This window comes from Protopterus annectens, chromosome 3.part0 (assembly GCF_019279795.1).
Source record: "Protopterus annectens isolate FY-2018-M chromosome 3.part0, PAN1.0, whole genome shotgun sequence".
Lineage (NCBI taxonomy): Eukaryota > Metazoa > Chordata > Ceratodontiformes > Protopteridae > Protopterus > Protopterus annectens.
The window spans coordinates 70,547,521-70,572,219 of NC_056731.1; the positions used below are offsets into that span (position 1 = coordinate 70,547,521).

Sequence of the window (24,699 nt, forward strand, 5' to 3'; positions counted from 1 at the left end):
ACTCTTGTATTCAAATATATTATGCAAAGTTAATGCAGTGGTTAGAATAAGGGACAGCAATTCCACATAGATAAAATTAGAATTGCAATTTATACGGGCTAATAATTTGCAGTGGCACACCAATATAAATAAATTGTCTAACATTTAGTGTTATAGAATACTAAATACATAGTAAATGAAAATAACTGTAGTACATTTGTTATTAGCATCTGTTTCATAATAGTCAAATAAAGAATTAAGAGGCAATAACTGAATGATGCATCAGCTGGTGTAGATGGCCATTATCCATTGCGTCCATGGCAAACAAAATGAGATGGATTTGTCGGATACAGGACACTACAGACTGAAACTTCCTGTTGAGGAAACAGACTTAAATCAAGGATATAAAAATACATTAATAAAAGTTTTATGTATTTAAATACAGTGACTCAAGACATATAATATGTTTATATAATCAATTATATGAATTTTAGTTAAGTGGGAGTTACCGTCGATATAATTTTTTCACTTCAGAAGTAATGGAGTACACAAAACAAAGTATGGAGTGCAAAATATTGATTATGTCAGCACATGTGCAATACCCAGCCCTGACGGAAATGCCACACATTTGTAAATCAATCTGCACAAGGGTCACTCACTCCAGGGATTTTAACTTAGCCTCTGACATGAACAGGTCATGCTGGAGAGATAGATACATCTCCCAGAGACTGCCACTTCTCTGGAACAAGCTTCAAATTCACGTGAAACAGAGCACCTCCCTGACCCTCTTCAAATGCAACCTGGATCAATGGATGGGTGACCACAAATTCCCTCCTGGAGCAGCGCCCATGTCCCTCCTGGACAAAGGAAGTTGGTATTAACTATCGTAGACCCTTACCTCTGCGAACTTCACTTACCTAACCACCGATGATTATGGCAAATTGCGATAAATATGGCTAGGTTAGTAAGGGCTCCAGGGCCATTAGCCTAGTAACTTTCTATGAAGCTATGAGCACAGAAAACTAATTTTCCATCATTCTGTAACAAATTATTCTTTTGCCAGGTAATTTGTGATAATGTTCTTGATGCTGTTAGCGATGTTAAAGAGAAGCATCGTACCTGTAAAGGTTTGCTGAGTCACTTTTTTAGAATATATTGGATTTAGGGTAAGTTGTGTAGGAGTTACTGATTTTGGAAGACAAACCTCTTAGTCAATGAATTGCACATTATGAGTAGGGACACCAAAACTACCTGGGTTCAAGAAAATGCTGATGCATTATTGCATAATAATTGTATAATGACTGAGCCTCGTCAGTGATGTGGTATTATAACCTAGTAATTGTCTTACTTACGTACTCTACCAAGTGTCTTCTTACAGTTTCCCCAAAGTATAGCATTTGGTCATATTTTATTAATACAAAACTGCCACTACAGATATTCCAGTGGACATTGTTGCATAATCTGGCACACCAAAACGAATGAAAATAAACATCAAAGGAATGAAAATAAACATCACGGTCAGAATTTTAAGTTACAAAAAATACGTATAAAGTTGCTACATTCATGTCTGGTGCTGAAAGGGTTAGCATCTTCAGTAACACACTTGTCTGAACAGTAGTCATAGACACAGTATATGTTAGGAACTACTGTTAGTGAGTTATAACCAGCTGTGTTTTTTTCATTTCCTTATTATTTGATCCCATAATGCTTTGTTTGATTGCCTGTATTATCTGCTTCATAAAATACCAAATGCACACATCATTGCAACGTCTTCTTGATGTACTTGGTATATGGCAACTTCTTCCTCTAAGGTTTCTCTGAAAATGGACCTTGCCCAAATAGGGTTAACATTGTTAACAACATATAGAAATATAAATAAATAAAATAAGGAATGCAGGTAACATGCACTACGGATTTCTAGAAAAATGGACCAAATTCCCAGAGATGGCAGTATGAAGGGAAGGGATGGGTTAACTACAGAGAAAGATTCAGGATGTGACAGGGCCTAATAAACTGAGCAACGGATAAAGGGGCAGCATATATCTTACATGTGCAGAAGGAAAGGCAATGAGAGACAAGGGAAGGAAAGGCAGTGAGAGACAAGGGAAGGAAAGGCAGTGAGAGACAAGGGAAGGAAAGGCAGTGAGAGACAAGGGAAGGAAAGGCAGTGAGAGACAAGGGAAGGGAAGGCAGTGAGAGACAAGGGAAGGGAAGGCAGTGAGAGACAAGGGAAGGAAAGGCAGTGAGAGACAAGGGAAGGAAAGGCAATGAGAGACAAGGGAAGGACAGGCAATGAGAGACAAGGGAAGGAAAGGCAGTGAGAGACAAGGGAAGGAAAGGCAGTGAGAGACAAGGGAAGGACAGGCAATGAGAGACAAGGGAAGGAAAGGCAGTGAGAGACAAGGGAAGGAAAGGCAGTGAGAGACAAGGGAAGGAAAGGCAGTGAGAGACAAGGGAAGGAAAGGCAGTGAGAGACAATGACAGGCAAGGCAGGGCAACATTGATAATATTGTTAGAATATTACAATTAGTTCAAAGGAAATCTAAGAGATGTAAATGGGTGATTCGTAAGGTTAGTGGAAGGATGCAAAATAATATAGCAAGGTAGCCATTTGGGAGAAGGCCAGCAGAAGGAACTAATAGGATTATTCATGATTCCCTATTGTAACCACTAGTCACAAGAAAAAGTTCATTGTGGGTGTTGAGTATTACTGCATTTGTCTTCCAGAATCTTAAGGAAAGAGATTATTTTTGTTTGCAGTTTTGCAAGAGGTGTCATATGACTGTGTGTGTGTGTGTGTGTGTGTGTGTGTGTGTGTGTGTATGACTGTGTGTATGTTTATTTTATTTATTTATTTTACATTTGTTGACCAGGATGGTCTAATTGGATGCATGTCCATTTTCAGTAGAGTCCCGGGGAGATAAGCTCCAAGAAGTTACATTAGTACAACTATTAAGGTAATGGTTATTATACAGATACAAACTTAAGGTTTCAGCAGTTCAAAAATGTACACAGTTTAAACATAAATTTAGGTAAGATGTCATGGTACAGATACATACTTAAAGTTTCAGCAATTGCAAAAAAAAAAAAAAAAACAATGTGAAGAAAAACAATTTTTTTGACTTTATTTAACTCCACATACAATTAGTTTATGTACTGTTTTCAAATTCACTTTTAAGTAGTCTATTATCAACAGAAATATTTTAACTCTAATTTTATACTGACATTTCATATGCTGTCACTCCAGGGGGATTCAATATCTGTCAGCATCGGAAGACATAATTAACAGACCACATTGCATTTCCAAGAATGGGCTACTCCTGTCTCCAGTCTCCATTATGCTTTTGGATATTGCCTAAATCTTTATTCACCCCCTTAGAGCCATTTTAGACAATGCCATAAAGATAAAACTACCAACATGGTGAAGAAGTCTCCAAGCTACTATAGGGTATTACTGTTCAGTGCTATGAGCCCTAAACAAAAAACTCCACACCCTTCAATCCCTCCTTTCTCTGTAGAATGTAGGCATCTCTGCTGTGACCAAGACTTGGTTTAAAGCTATAGAAATTACTTCAGAAGTGCAAGGCTACGATATCTTCCGCACAGTTGGACCAAAAACAGCACACATTGGGGCCAAAGGTGGAGGTGTCTTGATCTATGTTATCAACAAGAATACCTCCAGGTTGGTCAGAGTGATACCATGGAACTCATCCATGTGCAATCACCATAGATACAGGCCCTACCATATCATGTCTCCCTACAGGTCACCATCTATACTGCTAGGGTCTTACAACTCTTACCTAAATCTACTAAAGGCACTCACCACCCAACCAAACCTCCTATTCATGGGTGAGTTGAACTACCCCTCTGTAGAAAGGGAAATGTACAGTGCGACAAACTCACAGATATAGTGTGCTTCCCAGACTTTATTATTACAAACACCCTGAAACAGTTATTGCACATTCCATCCAGGTGATCAAACAAAGTGGATCTGGTACTCAGCAACATGGGAGAGTGCTGCACCTGTGTCATGTTCACATTCTCACTAGAGAGGTCAAACCACAACGCTATCGCCTTTGAAGTAAAAATCAACCCAGAAAACCTAGCTAAATCAGCAACAGTTGGGAACTATTTTAAAGCAAACTACATCCTATTATGTGACAGCTTGTCAAATTTTCAAGGCTTCCACTAATCCCAAGACCACAGCTACCTATGCAGAATTACTCATAGAGTACCATTAGAAACATGTGAATGCCTGCATAGAAACCACCATACCTGCCAGAAGCAAACTCAAGATAAATACTAAAAACAAACCCCACTGATAGTATTGTCACCTAAGCAGAATATGTAATAAAAGAAAAAAAAACTTATGGCCAAAATCAGGAAGAGAAACTACCTTAAAGAAAAGTGACCTCTTATACAAATAAATATGAAACTAAGAGGTCTGATTAAGTCTAACAAGGCCAACTACAAGGTCAGGCTAGCCTTGCAGGTTAAACACAATCACAAGGCCTTCTTCAGTTGTATCTGGAACCTTAAATGTAACACACAGCAGTGTGCTGAAATGGTGGCAAATGGTATCACCTTCACTGATCAGGGCAACATAGCAAATATATTGGCTGATAAATTCAGCCCAGACTTCACCACCCCTCCCCCCAACTCCTCCAGGTAAAATGCCCCCCAACATACTTCCCTCAAGTATTAACAGGGACCAGGTACTGGCATCATTCGCTAAAACCAAGAACACCACCTCTGTGGGTCTCAACAACATCCACAGTTGAATTCTAAGCAGTCTAAAACATGACCTATTAGGAATACTTGAGGCACTCTTCAATTACAGCCTTGAAATAGGTATGTTCCAAGGAATGGATGACCACAACAATCATTCGCTTCCACAAGGGCAGACCAACAATCTACCCAGGGAACTAAAAACTCATCAGTCTAGCAAGCCTAATATGCAAAGCCATCGAACAAATTATCATTGAAATGACACTGAAACCTTCAGATACTGGACCCATCCCAATTTGGCTTTGTTAAGAAAATGTCATGTTTACATAACCTGGTAGATTTTTTTGAAAGAGTCACCAAGGTAATGGATGAGGGTAAATACTGCTTATCTTGACCTGGCCAATATCTCACTCAGGCATTGTTGACAGGTTCTCTGGGCAAGGCATAAACCCCTATATAATTCACTGGATTGCTGGTTGGCTCACAGACAGGACACAAGAAGTTAGGATCAGTGAGACCACCTCCACCAAGTGTTCGCTCACTAGTGGAATACCCCGGGACTCTGTGCTGGGACTACTCTTGTTTGGCATCTCTTTCTCAGAAATCAAGGCTAATGTTCAAGGCATCAGGTTCACCACATTCACAAATGACTGTAAATTGGGAAATATTATAGGTTCCCTGAAGATGGTAGCATCTTTCAAGAGGGTTTAAAACACACAAATGACTGGTGTCAAAGCTGTGGCCTTAACTCAATGCAAAAAAAAAATACATTATGATGGCCTTTGGGAAATTGTTTACCCCAGTTAATTACTCCACTGATAAAACATCCCTAAGAGTTGACCCAGTATTAAGTGATCTGGGAACATATGTAGACAGTAATCTGGCCTTTGACCAACATGCAACTATGATAGTAGGAATATCATTCTATGTTGCCCAACTTATAGGTAAAGGTATGGAATCCAGATCCAGTGAAGTTACAGTGCCACTCTACTTGGCCCTTATCTGACCCATCACTGAGTACAATGCTCCGTTTGGCATGCACTTAACCAGACATGTACATCAGTTGGAATGTCCACAAAACTTTCTCACCAGGAGAATTCAGGACATGAACACCCTGCCCTACATTGATCACCCAATGGCTCTGTCTCTGTATTCAGTCTCCTACAGGCAACTGAGAGGGGATCTATGCCTGGCTTCAGGGCTTCTTCAGACCCAACCCTGATGGATCTGTTGCACATGCACAAAACAAGCAGCACCATAAATACTAGATCCAGGGATCTAAACTTGTGACATAAGCATAATGTGCAGGAGAGGCATATATGTTTCCTAAAGGATTCCCGTACTATGGAATAGGCTCCCCACCAATGTAAAACAGAGTTCATCCATGACCCTATTCAAACAAAAACTTGACAAACCCTACTCTGGTTACAAAGTTACTTAGGCAACCGGCAACAGTCTGTAAAATGGCTCGACTCCTTATCCCCCCCCCACTGCCCATCACACTAGGGGTCCCACAAGGGTCTATTTTAGCCCCCCTGCTCTTCAACATATCTGCAAATCAACTTCACTTAGCTTCAACAAAAGCAGACATAGTTCAATACACAGATGGCACAACCCTTATCTGCTCAGAGCCAAATATCCAGCTCCTCCAGCAAAAAGCACAAGAATCCTTTACAGAAATTGAAAATTGGCTAAGTAAGGCACAATTAATATTAAATCCCAAGAAAACTCAGCTTATGTTGTTTCACCAACCAAAGCCCAGTGACCCCAACTTCTCTATTCTCTCAAACAAAAAGACACTAATCTCCCCAATATCAGACGCCAAACTTCTAGGACTTACAATTGACCCTCAACTAAAATTCAATAAATACATCTCTACAACTATCTCCAAAGTTCACAAAAAACTAGGCACCCTTTATTGCTGCAAGAAGTTCCTTACATCCAAGGCACAAATTGACATTGCCAGAACTCACCTCCTGTCCACACTACTTTACACATCCCAGGACTTACAAACATAAGTAAAACCAACTTAAACAGACTTACTACATGCTATAACAATATAGCAGGGTTTACAAATAATGCCAAATCTCGCTCCCACCACTGCCAATCCCTACAAATATTACACTGGCTCAAATTCCACAACTTACTTCACTACCACCAACTTAATCTTGCACACCAAATATAGTATTCAGAGAAAATTCCTGCCCTATCTGGACTCTTAAACTTCTATACCTCCAACAGATCCTTATGATCCAGCAATAAAGCATTAATCACTATCCCCACCTGCAAAAATAGCTCAGGGGATTTTCTCTTCCCCAGCGTAGTCGCAAAAATATGGAACACCCTGCCTCCAGACCTCAGAATGCAAAACCAAACTTTGGCATTCAAAAACCTCCTTAAAGCTTACCTCTACAGTAACCGCCTTTGTAACTGCAACCCACCCCACTGAAATCACACCAACTCCTAGAGTTTACCTTATAGCACACTGTATAGTTACTCCCTTATGCTCTGGGTTTTACCAACTTGTCTTACAACAAATTATATCTGTACATATTGTATATATAGCTACAACCTGTCTTACTGTACATATTGCATATATTGTTAACACCTGAAAATACTTTGTTACAATATGTTCTACTACAATGAGTAAGACTTCTGTATACAGTTAATCTACTATGCTTCCTGTTATGCTACTGTAAAATTCTTTCTCTTCATCTCATTTTATACTTTTGTAACCAATCACTGTCATTATATTCACTTTCTGTAAGGTCTGGAGCTTTCTCCCCAGGACTCCACTGAAAATAGACACCAGTTGTCCATCTGGACTATCCTGGTAAACAAATGAGAAATAAATAAAAATAAATACATTTGATGGGAAATGATTAATTTAGTCCTGGTTTGGCCCCTGTGCCCCTTATGTACAGAGGCTTTCAATAAGAAAAGTATTATCCTAACTAACACTTCGCCATACAAATCCCTTAGTTACCTCCTTACTGCCATGCCCACCCTCCATTACACTCGGGATCCAAATGAGTTTGGGGTGCACTAGGCTTGTAAGGACCCTAGTGGTTGCTAGCCTAGAGACAATTTATAAATCTGTGTTCACTTTCACATCTTTAGAATAGCATAAATTGAATACTTAACAAATGTCCATAGACCCACCATAAACACTTACCTTAAGCAGAGTTTTCAATTGATGGCACCAGTAGACGCCCCTCTGCTTTAATGAAAATTGTTAAATGCCACTACTAACCCCTTAAGCAATTTCCTGTCTGGTCACAAAACCCAGAATCTTGATTCTTAATGTGATCAGGTTCAACGTACAGTTTCTGGTTGCTATTACTGTTACACCTGAATACATTTTGTCCCAGTATGAGATATAAGCTACACAGAATGTGGAGCTTCTCCTCCTGTCTAGTGTATTAGGGTTTCTTTCTAACTTTATCCTATGAGACAAAAACAGTGCTTGCTTTTTATATCCTCCATGTATGGATTTTCTTGAAGATGAAACTCATGGAAGCCCATTATAAAGGGAACAGTTCTTTGTGTCATGCTTTTGCTATGTCTCTTCATAACATGGGGTTATATAAGTGTTGCACATGTCTGTGTACATCAAAATAAATAGTATTATGAACTCAAATTGACAAGTATTAGCATTGTCCTGTGACACTTGATATAGTGTTTAGATTAGTATGTCATTCAGGAAGAAGGTAATCTGTGACGTACAGATAAGGGGTATTTTGTTCTTCTTTCGGCTTTTCCTGGTTTGGGGTCACCACAGTGGAACTCCAGTCCGCTAATAATTGGCAGTAGATTTTTACGGTGCCAAGGTGCCAGCTCAATGCCCAACCTTCAACAAAGGCACGCCCATTCTACGCATGTCTTTTGAATGCCACTCAACCACGGGGAGGACATGCAGACGCCACACAGAAGGGGCTCCAGCCGAGAATCGAACGGAAGAACCTCTTGCTGTGAGGCAACAACGCTACCGCTGCACCACCGTGGCTGTTACATACAGAGAAGGGGTATAAGATGTAAAAATACCTAAGCATCATAAGAAGGAACTGTATAAATTTTAAGCATTGTTTAATGCACATGGAGTTATTATAAAATCAATACAATGTATGCAGAATTGTGCAAAAAACAAAATGCCTTGTATGTAATGTGCTATGACTGTTGTACATTCCTGGAAGTTTAGGTGGTGATAAAATGATAGCAAATATCACCAGATATGAAACAAAACCATAGCAGTTGTTATATTCCAGTTGCATAAGTGGCATTTTAGTAAAAGAATAGTAAAATTAATTTTTTTACTGCATCTTTGTCAAGACATACTTGCTATCATGAAGTAAAGGGGTTATTGCTAATGTAGTAATATAACCTTTCTACTCAAGAATAATCAGAATTACTGGCCAGATCAGAATAAAGCAGCAGATTGCAAATACAGGCTCACCTCGTTATTGTTATGTTTTTTGGAGATTCTGTTATGATTCAGAAAGGAAGACTAGATGACTGTAATTCATTAAGATAGTAAACAACTTACTGTATACTGAAGTAAAAAAATAAAAAGACCACAGTATAGCAAAATGACTCCTAAATTTAAAGGGTAGTGCAATGCTCTTGAATAGCAGTTAAAAATAATACTAACAGTTAAAGGCAACATAAATGTGAGTGAGCAGGGGTCTTACCTTAAAACACCAGTAGTATGAGGAGGAAATACGTTTTGACTCAGATAAACTTTAAAGCTTCATTCTTTGGAAATTAGATTGAATCAGTTATGGGTAATGCACTGGTGAAATATAGATAAAAAGAAAGAGTGTGAATGAACTTGTAGTTGTTAGTCATGTTGAATTTGTAACATTAGTTAAAACTCTTGTATTCAAATATATTATGCAAAGTTAATGCAGTGGTTAGAATAAGGGACAGCAATTCCACATAGATAAAATTAGAACTGTAATTTATATGGGCTAATAATTTGCAGTGGCACACCAATATAAATAAATTGTCTAACATTTAGTGTTATAGAATACTAAATACATAGTAAATGAAAATAACTGTAGTACATTTGTTATTAGCATCTGTTTCATAATAGTCAAATAAAGAATTAAGAGGCAATAACTGAATGATGCATCAGCTGGTGTAGATGGCCATTATCCATTGCGGCCATGGCAAAAAAAATGAGATGGATTTACTGGATACAGGACACTACAGACTGAAACTTCCTGTTGAGGACACAGACTTAAATCAAGGATATAAAAATACATTAATAAAAGTTTTATGTATTTAAATACAATTACTCAAGACATATAATATGTTTATATAATCAATGATTTGAATTTTAGTTAAGTGGGAGTTACCATAGATATAATTTTTTCACTTCAGAAGTAATGGAGTACACAAAACAAAGTATGGAGTACAAAATATTGATTATGTCTGCACATGTGCAATACCCAGCCCTGATGGAAATGCCACACATTTGTAAATCAATCTGCACAAGGGTCACTCACTCCAGGGATCCTAACTTAGCCTCTGACATGAACAGGTCATGCTGGAGAGATAGATACATCTCCCAGAGACTGCCACTTCTCTGGAACAAGCTTCAAATTCACGTGAAACAGAGCACCTCCCTGACCCTCTTCAAATGCAACCTAGATCAATGGATGGGTGACCACAAATTCACTCCTGGAGCAGCGCCCATGTCCCTCCTGGACAAAGGAAGTTGGTATTAACTATCGTAGACCCTTACCTCTGCGAACTTCACTTACCTAACCACCGATGATTATGGCAAATTGGGATAAATATGGCTAGGTTAGTAATGGCTCCAGGGCCGTTAGCCTAGTAACCTTCTATGAAGCTATGAGCACAGAAAACTAATTTTCCATCATTCTGTAACAAATTATTCTTTTGCCAGCTAATTTGTGATAATGTTCTTGATGCTGTTAGTGATGTTAAAGAGAAGCATCGAACCTGTAAAGGTTTGCTGAGTCACTTTTTTAGACTATATTGGATTTAGGGTAAGTTGTGTAGGAGTTACTGATTCTGGAGGACAAACCTCTTAGTCAGTGAATTGCACATTATGAGTAGGGACACCAAAACTACCTGGGTTCAAGAAAATGCTGATGCATTATTGCATAATAATTGTATAATAACTGAGCCTTGTCAGTGATGTGGTATTATAACCTAGTAATTGTCTTACTTACGTACTCTACCAAGTGTCTTCTTACAGTTTCCCCAAAGTATAGCATTTGGTGGTATTTTATTAATACAAAACTGCCACTACAGATATTCCAGTGGACATTGTTGCATAATCTGGCACACCAAAACGAATGAAAATAAACATCAAAGGAATGAAAATAAACATCACGGTCACAATTTTAAGTTACAAAAAATGAGTGTAAAGCTGCTACATTCATGTCTGGTGCTGAAAGGGTTAGCATCTTCAGTAACACACTTGTCTGAACAGTAGTCATAGACACAGTATATGTTAGGAACTACTGTTAGTGAGTTATAGCCAGCTGTGTTTTTTTCATTTCCTTATTATTTGATCCCATAATGCTTTGTTTGATTGCCTGTATTATCTGCTTCATAAAATACCAAATCCACACATCATTGCGACGTCTTCTTGATGTACTTGGTATATGGCAACTTCTTCCTCTAAGGTTTCTCTGAAAATGGACCTTGCCCAAATAGGGTTAACATTGTTAACAACATATAGAAATATAAATAAATAAAATAAGGAATGCAGGTAACATGCACTACGGATTTCTAGAAAAATGGACCAAATTCCCAGAGATGGCAGTATGAAGGGAAGGGATGGGTTAACTACAGAGAAAGATTCAGGATGTGACAGGGCCTAATAAACTGAGCAACGGATAAAGGGGCAGCATATATCTTACATGTGCAGAAGGAAAGGCAATGAGAGACAAGGGAAGGAAAGGCAGTGAGAGACAAGGGAAGGAAAGGCAGTGAGAGACAAGGGAAGGAAAGGCAGTGAGAGACAAGGGAAGGAAAGGCAGTGAGAGACAAGGGAAGGGAAGGCAGTGAGAGACAAGGGAAGGGAAGGCAGTGAGAGACAAGGGAAGGAAAGGCAGTGAGAGACAAGGGAAGGAAAGGCAGTGAGAGACAAGGGAAGGAAAGGCAATGAGAGACAAGGGAAGGAAAGGCAGTGAGAGACAAGGGAAGGAAAGGCAGTGAGAGACAAGGGAAGGAAAGGCAGTGAGAGACAAGGGAAGGAAAGGCAGTGAGAGACAAGGGAAGGAAAGGCAATGAGAGACAAGGGAAGGAAAGGCAGTGAGAGACAAGGGAAGGAAAGGCAGTGAGAGACAAGGGAAGGAAAGGCAGTGAGAGACAAGGGAAGGAAAGGCAGTGAGAGACAAGGGAAGGAAAGGCAGTGAGAGACAAGGGAAGGAAAGGCAGTGAGAGACAAGGGAAGGAAAGGCAGTGAGAGACAAGGGAAGGAAAGGCAGTGAGAGACAAGGGAAGGAAAGGCAGTGAGAGACAAGGGAAGGAAAGGCAGTGAGAGACAAGGGAAGGAAAGGCAGTGAGAGACAAGGGAAGGAAAGGCAGTGAGAGACAAGGGAAGGAAAGGCAGTGAGAGACAAGGAAGGGAAAGGCAGTGAGAGGCAATGAGAGGCAAGGCAAGGCAACATTGATAATATTGTTAGAATATTACAATTAGTTCAAAGGAAATCTAAGATATGTAAATGGGTGATTCGTAAGGTTAGTGGAAGGATGCAAAATAATATAGCAAGGTAGCCATTTGGGAGAAGGCCAGCAGAAGGAACTAATAGGATTATTCATTGTCCCCTATTGTAACCACTAGTCACAAGAAAAAGTTCATTGTGGGTTTTGAGTATTACTGCATTTGTCTTCCAGAATCTTAAGGAAAGAGATTATTTTTGTTTGCAGTTTTGCAAGAGGTGTCATATGATTGTGTGTGTGTGTGTGTGTGTGTGTGTGTGTGTGTGTGTGTGTGTGTGTGTGTGTGTGTGTGTGTGTGTTTGTATGACTGTATGTATGTTTACTTTATTTATTTATTTTACATTTGTTGACCAGTATGGTCTAACTGGATGCATGTCCATTTTCAGTAGAGTCCCGGGGAGATAAGCTCCAAGAAGTTACATTAGTACAACTATTCAGGTAAAGGTTATTATACAGATACAAACTTAAGGTTTCAATAGTTCAAAACAATGTGTAGAAAAACATTTTTTTTACTTATTTAACTCCACATACAATTATTTTATGTACTGTTTTCAAATTCCCTTTTAAGTAGTCTATTATCAACAGAAATATTTTAAAGCTAATTTTATACTGACATTTCATATGACAGAATAACAAATTTCTTGTTAAATTCTAGATAAACAATGTCCATGTACCTATATATATATATATATATATATATATATATATATATATATATATATATATATATATATATAGTATAGATATATAAATATATATAAAATATATTATTTCACCCATCATATGCACTAAGCATCCACTCCGCTTTTTGACCTGTACTCCACTGAAATCAATATGCAGTATAGATTTTTCTGTCACTGAGGTCAAACTGAGACGGGTTGATAATTTTGTAGTTTCCATTTGATTTTGTTCAGTTTTTATTGAAAAGTAATGTATCAGACTGATCCTTTCTTAGTTTTCAGACACCTGGCACCCATTCTGAGAAGTACTAAGTGCAGCAGTAGTTACTACATTGTTCATTCAGTTCAGTAAGAATTCTAGGATGAATCTCTGCAGACCCGATTGCCTTGTAAGTTGGATGACTTCTTTCAGGAGTATATCTTCTGCGAAAGGACAAAGAGCAACTCTTTTATGCAGGTGTTTTTGCTGGCTGCCATAACAGAGGAAGGAATACACATCCAAATTGCTCATTCATAGAAATTTCATATCTGAAGGAATATATTCTTGGAAGTGATTTTGAAAGTCACAAGGATTACCATTTTAAGAGGAAATTAAAGCTATATTTCCAACTTTATAATTTAGAAGTGCTGTTAGATTCTAGTCTATGGTTTCATAAGTAGAGCATTAAAAGTTGATGCCAACATTTTGTGAATCATGATGATTCTACTACAAGTTGTGGAAGACAATTATTTCAAGTTTTAGCTAGTATTTAAGGGAGTTGAATAATCTATGCACTGGATTCTGATGAAGTCGAGTTATAGTAGATGAAAGCGCGCTCAATCCCGATTCTGTGTTGTGGCTGTAACGTTTGTATTAAAATATTTTTACTTGGTTCCTGTCGAGTGGTACTGGAGTTTTTATCCATTGCTTTGGTGCTATTGGTTATGCTTCTGTTTTCCACAACTTGTGGTACATTCAATCGGAGGATTATCCCTTCTTGGTAAAGCCAGCGGACTTTTTTTGCTTTTTTTGAAGTGGTCTTTGTGGAGTATTGAAGGAGTGTAATCATGATGATTCTCTTCTTACTATTTATTGTATTTGCTTTAGACACCATACACATCTAATGGCACTTTTGATGCATACCTATTTTGTATACAAGAGTTTAACTGAGCATTGTTCCATGATTCAGACCTGGTGTCATCTCAAACATTTCTGAAGCATTTAACTTTGTAGCTAAGATGATAATAATCTGTCCCTAAGTTTCTGCTCATTTCCAGAACTGAAATCTCTTATTCCATATTACAATCAGGTCCAAGTCTGCTCCTTCATTGCTGGTTCCGTTATTAAATGTCTGAAACATACGCATTTTAATGGTACTGCTGATAGGCGATATATTGTTCTGTGGATTATATCCTCTGGTATGTTTGCATCCCAGGTTATTTTCTTTTACTGTCACAGTTTGAAAAAAAAACAGTGGGCTGCTGCTTTATTTTGCGGCCATATCCTAGTTTATGTAAGCTCTGTGCATTTGGCTTTTTGTTGTATTATGTTTGCTACTGTTCTCCTCCATTCTGGTTAATCAGGTATGTTATTTGATTCATGATTATTTTTTATACAGATGGACTGTGGCATGCTTGCTGTTTTTTAGTGCATTCCAGATTGGTTAGATTAAATGACTGTCGAAGGAATGTTTAAACCTATGATTTTGCATTTTAATGTTTTAAATGTACCAATGTACTCCACTGTACTATTACAGACATGCATTTCCAAAGATGTAAATGTCTGAACTCAGCAAACAGTGGTCATCATTTGTAGAACTCTGTGATGTAGAGCTCTCTGCTTTAAGCCATGACATGTGAACTCCTCCAATATTATCTTGTATGCCACTTGTCTAATGCCTTTTCACAACCTCCCAACTTTCTTTGCCTAATTAATTAATTAATTAATTAATTAATTAATTAATTAATTACTTACTTAATTAATTAATTAATATACTAAGTAGTTTTAACACTAGACAGACAAATACATTGCATTGTGTAACACACGCAACCTCCTTCATGATCTTTCATTTGTACATCATAATCCTGTCCAGTATAACAATAGGCAGACAAATCATCATCCTCATCACCATCATCATCATCAAATCTCTTGTTCCATTTTGTACATGCCCCTCTCCTACATTCTTTGACAGTCATGACTGACTGTAAGAGGTCTTCTATCACATACTGTATCCATCTCTTTCCTGGACTCCCTCTTGCCTTCCTCCTGACTATTCCAACTCTTCTTCACCAGACTGTCTTCTGCTTTCCTACACAACTGCCCATGCCACCATAATCTGTTCTCTTTGGCCTTCTTAGCAATTGGAGCCACTTTAGCTTCTGTTCTGATATCCTAATTTCTTCTTTTACTGTTTCACAGTGTGCATCCTACCACCCATCTTAGGCACTTCATCTTCACAGCCCCCTCAACACCTCTGCCTTCACTGTCCAAGTTTCTGTACCATACAGTAGTATTGGTTGCACCACTGCTTTGTATATCCTACTTTTTAGCTTCTTTGGCGTCCTTCTGTCACATGGTACCTATGACATTCTGTCCTAGATGGCTACAACCCCTCTGAGTCTAGCGTTGGCCTCCTCAGTCAGGCCTCCCTTGTTCTCAATCACCTCTGATACCTGAAGCTGTTACCACTATTTTTCCTTCTATCTCAAGTTTCAGCTTCTTCTGATTTCCCCCAGTCATTGCCATGACAACTGTCATATCTGTGCTCCTCAGTTCTCCATGTTAAATATGGAAAGTACAAACACACTTGCTTAACATGTGTTAGCAGGACTAGTATGTATAAACAGGTCTACTTTAGTTTCCCCATACCCCCTCTACTTAAATATACCAACTCTGAGGTCATACTACAGTATGGAAAAGGATATATTTCCTTATCTCCACTGTATCATGTTTCAGTGCATCGGATTTCGTGAAAGTGCACTTTCACTGAAGTGCACATTCGCGGAAGTGGGGACGTACTTTTCTTGTTCGAAATAATGTAATTTCAAATAAAAAAAGTAGACCCATATAAACAAGGTATATAAAGGATTAACATGTATAATTCAAGAATGCTTAGCTTTTGATGATAAAATATAATTATTGTTAAAAGTACAGATGATTAACAGATTGCAAGAACTAGTTGGTAAAACACATCGATCTTATGTCACTACAACTTATTCTCTGCCTTCATCAGTAGATAACGTACTACATCTCAAGTGCAATGACACTTCCTTTTTCTAAGTCTATACTCCAAAATGTATGCATATTATATACTATAGGCTGTGGTACATAATTACTCACTGTGAGGAAACAGAAAAGAACAGTCTTTCTGTTGTACAGCTAATCCTTATACAGCCCTGGCTACCTAAATAAATCCTGTGATAAAGAAATTACAATATTCACTTGTTTATATTGAAACTAAACCTTGTTCACATGCATACCTGCTTTGTAGAGTTTTCCACATTTTGAGGAATTGTGAGAGTGCATCCATGGATGTTTGGGAGTAAAGTGGCAAAATCTGAATTTTTTTTAGGAAGAACAATGCATCCTACCCAGCTTTTGCAGTGTATCATTTTAAATGCTGTATTTACACAAACACAGACACATATAAACACACACACACACACACACACACACACACACACACACACATATATGCACACACAGATATATCTATCTGGGGCTACTTTCATTCACTGAAAACTCATTTCACTGAATTTCAAACAACTCACACCAAATTGCTGAAAGCTCAAATCACTGAAAACTCATTATTTCACTGAATCGCAATTCACTGAATGCAAGTACGGTTGGGCAAATAAAATGTATATGCCCTTTTCCCCACTGTAGTGTGATCCTGGAGTTAGTATATATAGTTGAGGGGTGGGGGCACAGCCCCCCACATTGGGGGGTGTGGGCGGCATAGCCCCCACCTACTTTTGGTTTTATATTGTTAGCTTTTAGTGAAATGAGATTCATAAATATAAAAGCTAACTAAGTGGGGTTTATGCCCCCACACCCCCCCAATGTGGGGGGCTGTGCCCCCACACCACCCCAACTATATATACTAACTCCAGGATCACACTACAGTGGGGAAAAGGGCATATACGCTTTATTTGTCCAACAGTATTTACATTCAGTGAAATGTGATTCAGTGAAATGCGTTTTCAGTGATTTGAGCTTTCAGTGATTTTTTGAGGGTGAATTGAAATTCAGTGAAATGAGTTTTCCGTGCATGAAAGTAGACCCATCTATCTACGGGTGTATGTTCCTTTGTCAAAAAGACAAAATATCAAGCTCTACATGATTAAGTACAAATGCTCACTCAGCAACTAATTGACACCTAAACAAAACTAAATATGTATCTTTTTTTTGGGGGGGAGCAAGCCTCCCCTACATCCCTCACACCCCCTGCTAGTTATATTTACATACTCCAAGATCACACTACAGTGTAGAAAGGGCAAATTCCCTGACACCGCTATAGCGCAATTTTGTATATAACAAACAGCCCTCTAGTGCAATGAGTTAATGTTTGATAACACAAGTCGGCTGTTTTTCTTTTCCATAAATAGAGAATTCAACCTACAAATGACAACTATATATATATATATATATATATATATATATATATATATATATATATATATATATATATATATATGGGTCTATAGTAGAACATCGAAGTTTCAAAACTTCGAATGTTCTAATATCTACCCCTATTCAGCGAAAGCTGAAAACATTGAACATACAGAACAGTGAATTTTTTCCTAGGGAAAAGATTTGCTGTTCCAAAACACATACACACAACACAAGCACACCAAACAAACAGCAATCCACACACATACACCTAAAATCTTAAATTTAACCCTACACTAAACTATACACACAACACTAACTATCCACTTACCTTAACCCAAACCCTAGCCCTAAGGTCCGTCACTATCGCACACTCACCTCATCCGCACCCTAACCCTAACTCGCTTACCCCACCCTAACCCCCACGTCCACACAATCGCACACTTACCTGAACCCGACCCGTAACTTTCCACCACAGCACTGAAAACACCGAAGCAACAGAAACGGACAACCAAATTCTTTCCCTAGGAAAAAGGGGTTGATATTAGAACATTCGAAGTTTTAAAACGTCGATGTTCTAATATAGACTATATATATATATATATATATATATATATATATATATATATATATCTAGGTCTACTTTGACCAACCAAAATTACATTTGAGCGAATCTCACTTCTGACTTACCCGATTCCAGTTCTACAAAACTTCAGTAATCCGAAAGCAGGGACTGCCAAAATCCTTTCCCTGTGAAAGGAACCAGTTGGCCACCATGAGAAAAAACCTAAACCGACCAAAATAAAACCCACCAAAACTTTACCCCCCCCTACTTAAATATACCAACTCCGAGATAGCACTGCATCGAAGAAAAGGCAAAGTTTACCATGGTGGCCAAGTGGTTCCTTTCACAAGGAAAGGATTTCAGCAGGCTGTGTTTTTGGGTTACTGAAGTTTTGAAAAACTGGAATCGGGTAAGTGAGATTCGCTCAAATGTAATTCTGATGGGTCGAAGTAGACTCATACATATATATATATATATATATATATATATATATATATATATATGTGTGTGTGTATGGGATCTATTGTAAATCTCAAAATACTGAAAGACTGACTTTCAGTATCTAGACTAAAATATCGAAAGTGCAGTTAACAGAAACTGCACTTTACCGAGTGTTATATTACCAAATCTGCTGTTGGGGTGGTGTGTTGTGGTTTTTGTTTTTCTGGTGCATTGTGGTTTGGGAGTGAGATATGGCGGATGATGTGTATGGAGATTCTGGTAAGTTGTTAGTGTTTAAGGGTTTTGGTTAAGTTTTTTTTTTATTTTGTAGTGTTGTGGAAAGTTTTGGGAGTTGGTTGGGTTAGATGGGTGAGTGTGCGAGTGTTACTGTTGAAGGCGGTTTGTTTTTTGAATGTGTAGTGTGTGTGTGTGTGTGTATTTTGCATGCATGCGATGATGAACGAAGAAAGTGTAGGGTTCTTAGCGGTAGTTTTTTTGTGTCTTCTGTAGTAGTGTGTCCTCAGAGTTGGTATATATAAGTAGTGGGAATGGGACTGCGGGGTGCCGCCCCTCACATGGGGATGCAGGGGGGCTTGCCCCACAATTTATGCATAGGTTTTGTAGAGGTATGTGTTTGGTGTTTTAGTAAAAGGTTTAGGGGGGAGGTGGTGTTTGTGATGTTGTGATGGATGTTATATTACAGAACTGAATGTTACTTGCTGAAAATTCAGTATTTTGAATTTTTGGTATAGTGACATTTGGTTTTGTAATATTTTGGTATAGTGGGTGTTTGGTATTTAGATCTTGAGATACTGAAAGTTGGTCTTTCAGTATCTTGAGATTTAGAAGTAGACCCATCATATATATATATATATATATATATATATATATATATATATATATATATATATATATATATATATATATATATATATATATATATATATATATATATATATATATATATATATGTGTGTGTGTGTGTGTGTGAGGGCGTATATATAGAATTCATACCTTTCATCAAAATGTGCCTTACGAAAGCGCTAACGTTTGTATTTTTTACTGAGTCTTTTATTTATTTAGTAAAACGTTTGCTCCTTTATTTCAGTGTGTGGTTCATCAATTCAATTTTACTGGTTGGTGTTGTGCTTTGTGTTTTTCCTTTCATCAAAATGTTATTTTGGCAAAAGGGAAAATGCCAGTTTAGCTGATCAGACATCAGCTGATTATACATTACCATTTTTTTTTCTATATGAGATCATGGAACAACGGGGATTGATAAATTTACCCTTTCCCCACTGTAATGCAATCTTGGAGCTGGTATATATAATTAGGAGGGAGTATGAGGCTGCAGGGGGAAATTGGTATATATAATTAGCAGAGGATGTAGGTGTGCAGGGGGTTTGCCCCCTGCAAGAGATATGTTTTGTGTGTTTTTTTTTCAGTGAAGTTTGTTTCTCTCTTTTGTGATTGATGACTTGAGGCACCATGTGTGCTGCTTTCAGGTAAATGTTGTTAATCTATGTCTTTATTGAATCCAGTAATATCGACTAAGTGAACTGGTGTATGTTTTATATCAAAAGTATATGTTATCAAATGATGGAAATGTCACTATTGGGAATGTCAGCTTTCCATGTGGTGAAAGTAAGTATGCTTACTTCCTAATGATGAAACGTTTGAATGTACCAAATATTTCAGCAATTTGGGCATGAGCATGTTTGGGTATGTGCTTGTTGTTTAGAGTGTATGGGCTAGGAAAGGGGATTTATTTGGTGTTATGTGAGTGCTTTTATGTGATACGCCATACAAACTGATACTACCTATTATGACAGAGGTATGTCCCAAGAATATATACTCGGACCCTCACTATTTATAAATAACCTACCCTTAAACCTACGATATTTAAACCATATTCTGCACACTGGCAGTATAGTTTTCACTAAAGCAAGTAGAACCTCGCATGATCTGAGTATCACCTACAAAATAGTTTGGCTTTACTATGGCATTGGCTGCAAAAAGCATGCTTTGTTGGAAAACTCAAAATATACAGTATGATTTTGGTACTCCGTAAAGAATTGTACAGGCTCAGCATATAACTTTAAAGACCCATTAGGGCAAAATCTTACTGTAGTTAACCAGCAAATTACTTATGCATATCATTAGATAAGAAATTAAATTCACCCATGTTGAATCATGGCCACTAAAGGTACTGGTCCAATTAAGGTAGTTTACGAAGTCTCCAATTTATAGCCCAAGGATGTCAGGCCAGTTATAGATACCAATGTTCTTGTACTATGATAAGAATACTCCTTAGCACTCACTGCTCTATTTAGAGAAAACATCACAAAACTGAACTACTCCTTAAAAGATTGAAAGTAGAATCCTAATATTCCTTCACTCAAATCCCAACACATGACACCATTGCACAACTGTAGAAAATTCCAGGCTAACAGTTCTGCCAGAGGTAACTTGCTTTTGAATGCCTTGGCATTCATTTTTTATGTGTTTTTATTTTATGTGGTTTTATCCTTTGTTGACTGGCTTATTAACACTAGGCAATTGTCCTATTTTCGGGGGAGACCCAAGGTACTTTTCATACTGACTGTGGGAAATTTGGCCAGAGCACTAAGAAAATTGGCATACTCATTTTGAGAAGTGTCATGTAATCATTTACTTCCACCTGAGGTACCACCAAATGAGGCAGATAGGACCTCAGTTTAACATCCCATCCAAAGGATGACATGCTGTGGAGTGCAGCACCCCCTCTTTATGCTTCATTACAGTTTTATTAATGGAAAAATGAGTCCAAGCACCTGGGGTTGGGAAAAGAACCCACAGCTTTCTAATCTTCCAATATCAACGGGACTCAAATATATATATGTTACCATTAGAGCCACTGATACTCTCAGTGGTAAGTATTTCTGCAATTGAAGAACAAGCTTTGAATAATGGTTATCTTCTAGCCTCTTAGAAACCAGGGCAATATACTTCAATAAAAGCCTCAGTTTACACTTAAACTAGACAAGAGGATATACTTAAAAACTGCTCCTGCATCATGCAGTAATTTGTTTGTTAAAATTAGAGACACAAACCATCTAACTGAATGTAGAAATTGGATTATGGAGCACCTTGAGAATAGGGATGCTTTGACACACATGTCTAGCGAGTATTTATCATCTATATGATCAGAATAATCTACTATTATTGAAACTACTGTGTTGAAAGGAAATTTATATTATAAATATACAAGTATAAGTGCACATGAAGTGTTATGGCTAAAATGTAAGTAACATACATGAGATTGATCAATGTTCAGATTGATCACTTTGGCAGTAGCCTTAGCTATATGGGTTATAGCCTGTCAAGGATACAACAGCTGGCCAACCTCCAAAGCTTCAGGGCAACAAGCCCAACTATCAACTAGCTGAGCTGACTAAAAGACATGTTCGGGTACAAAACTCTTTAGAGCTTTACTGCTGCTGAAGAGTGTGCTCTTCAGTGGCTTTGAGGATCAATGGTCAGCTTATGCTTTCCTAAAAATGATATTTTCTTATGTTTTATTACTTTCCTCTTCATGAAAGTTATGTTAATGCTAGGGTATTGTATTTTAATGGCCTGTCTTCAGATTGTAATGTACTTTTAAGAAGAGTAGTGAAAACTAACTGAAAATATATTTTCTTTTGAGAAATTGGGTTTATTTTTCTGTTGTGGGGCTGCCAAAGAGTTTGAAATTGCTTTATACTTTTTTTTTTTAATCATAAAATAACTTTTGTAGACTGGTAGTTTTACTGGAACTTTCTGCTTGTCTTCTCCAGAAAAGAAGCACCATTTCCAACTTGTCCATGGAACAGATTGCTGGTCTCATGTCAGTACTTCTTCTAGTCACCAAAAGAAAAAGTTAAGCAAACAGTCTTTGCCACCACAGCAGGCTAGCAATTTGCCTCAGCCACAGGTGACTTTGCCTGGCCATTTGCTGTACCTCAGAACACTCATCTTTTACCCCAGATGCTTCTGGTGTAACCTCTATAGCCACTGTGGACAGGGAGTTAGACACATCCTCCATGGCTGTTGGAGTCTTCTCAGTATACAAAGGAGAGACATTGTTGTCAGTCCAGGGAGCGGGAACAGGGAAAGTTTGCCCTGTTGTGTCAGAATGTTGTACCCATACCTGTGGAAGTAGCAGTTAACATTAGTAACATGGTTGGCCCAATTTCTCCTGTTAAAAAGAAACAGAAAACCAAGCATGTATCTACTCCTCCTCAAATTTCTTTGGATAGGAATACTTTACTGGGACTGGCTTAGGATTTAATTCAGGCTATTGATCCTTCTTGTAAAGTAGTTTCTGGTAAAAGAAAGAGAGATGTTTCTTTTACTGAAAAGATTCAAGTTTCTGAATCTGAACTAGAAAATGGAGGGACAGATTCAAGGTTTGGTCCTTAGATTTCTGATTCAGTCTCAGAGGAGAGCTGAGTTTCTGATTCTCTCTGTACGGCTTTGTCTTTCTCTGAGAATATTACTAGAATGTATCAGTGTTTTTATTGGGAGAACACTGTGGCTTCTCAGTCCCTTGGAAAATACTCATTGTTTACAATATGTGTATGACTCAGTTGACACTTCTTCCAGGACTGTAACCACTGCTAGTGTTTAAGGAGGTTTGCTTGGCTGCATTCTCAGAACCTCCCAGGTGATGTAAAAACTGAGATTTTTAAATTCTCCCTTGGACAGAGATTTAATGTTTGGCCATTCTGCTGCAGCAGAGGTTATCAAAGCGTATGATGACAGGGGAAAGATAACCCAGGGAATTCTTTAAAATTTTTCAGCCCTCCTTTTCCAAAATGTTCAAAGGTATTTTCTTTCTTCTTATCCAGTTTTAGCAAAAAAAAAAAAAAAAAAAAAAAAACAGAATTCAGGAAAGCATATGCTTAAGAAGTGAGAAGGGGATTCCTAATAGAAGTCTCAAACCTACTAAAACCAAGGATGGTCCAATATGTCTGACTGACTGTTCCACAGACTTTCTAACCCACTCCCACACTGGCCTATTTTCTCTTCCAGAAAGTCTAAATCTCCATTTTTCTCTTTGCAACAGATTTTTTTCAAATGAATGGGTTCTGAACATAGTATCAGAAGGATCTGGGAGAAAATTACTCCTTTCCAGGGGGTCATTCCTCATCCTACAGATCAGACTATTTTGTTTCCACCCTTCTTCATCACATGCTGTCCCAAGGAGTGATAGAACCATTTCCACTGCCCCAGGTGTGGAAGAGGTTTTATTCTAGAATGTTTCTAGTGCCAAAGAAAGGAAATACTTAGAGACCATTTCTGGATCTTTCTTTTCTAAACCTGCTTGTGATAGTGTCCAAATTCAAAAGGATGTTACAACCTGTTACCTATCCTTCTTCTTTCAAGCTTCCTGGTAACACTTGACTTAAAAGATGCTTATCATCACATCCCTATTCATCCAGACTTCAGGCATTTCTTAAGTTTTGTGTGTCTGGATCACATTATCAATTCTCTGCCTTACGCTTTGGACTATCCACTGCACCAAGAGTGTTCACAAAGAGTCTAGCTCCAGTAATAACTCATTGCAATCTACAGGGTATCCACATTTTTACATATTAATATGACTTTGCAAAGTGTTTTTCAAAATGTCAGGAATCACTCACTTGGGTGAGATGCATCTTGCACAAGCTGAGATTCCAAGAGAGCATTCAAAGTTTTTCTTGACTCCCTCACATAGGGTTATGTTCCTGGGATGTCAACTAGACACCTCAGTTCAGATAGCTTTTCTTCCACAGGAAAAAAAAAGATCTGTTTTAGGTCTATTTCTAAAGTTTTCCACTCAGTCTTAGGTCACTGTGAAGGAATATCTCAGGAGTTTGGGTCTCATGGCATCTATGATTCACAAAATACCCCTAGAAAGACTCCATATGAGAAAGATAGAGTGGTATCTGAAATCTCTTTTGTCCCAGCATCAACACCCTTTATATTTTCAGATTCCAGTAGTGGGGTTTGTC

General features: G+C 38.0%; 1 protein-coding gene across 2 annotated transcripts in view; it reads right to left on the reverse strand.

The window, feature by feature from the left end:
- Positions 1-24,699, reverse strand: part of LOC122796262 (C-C chemokine receptor type 4-like) — a 418,095-nt gene that overhangs the window by 233,899 nt on the left and 159,497 nt on the right. For both annotated transcript variants that reach the window (XM_044064594.1, XM_044064593.1), the window contains one exon: positions 9,396-9,496. The gene's annotated coding sequence lies outside the window, so the exon portion shown is untranslated. The remainder of the gene's footprint in view (positions 1-9,395; positions 9,497-24,699) is intronic.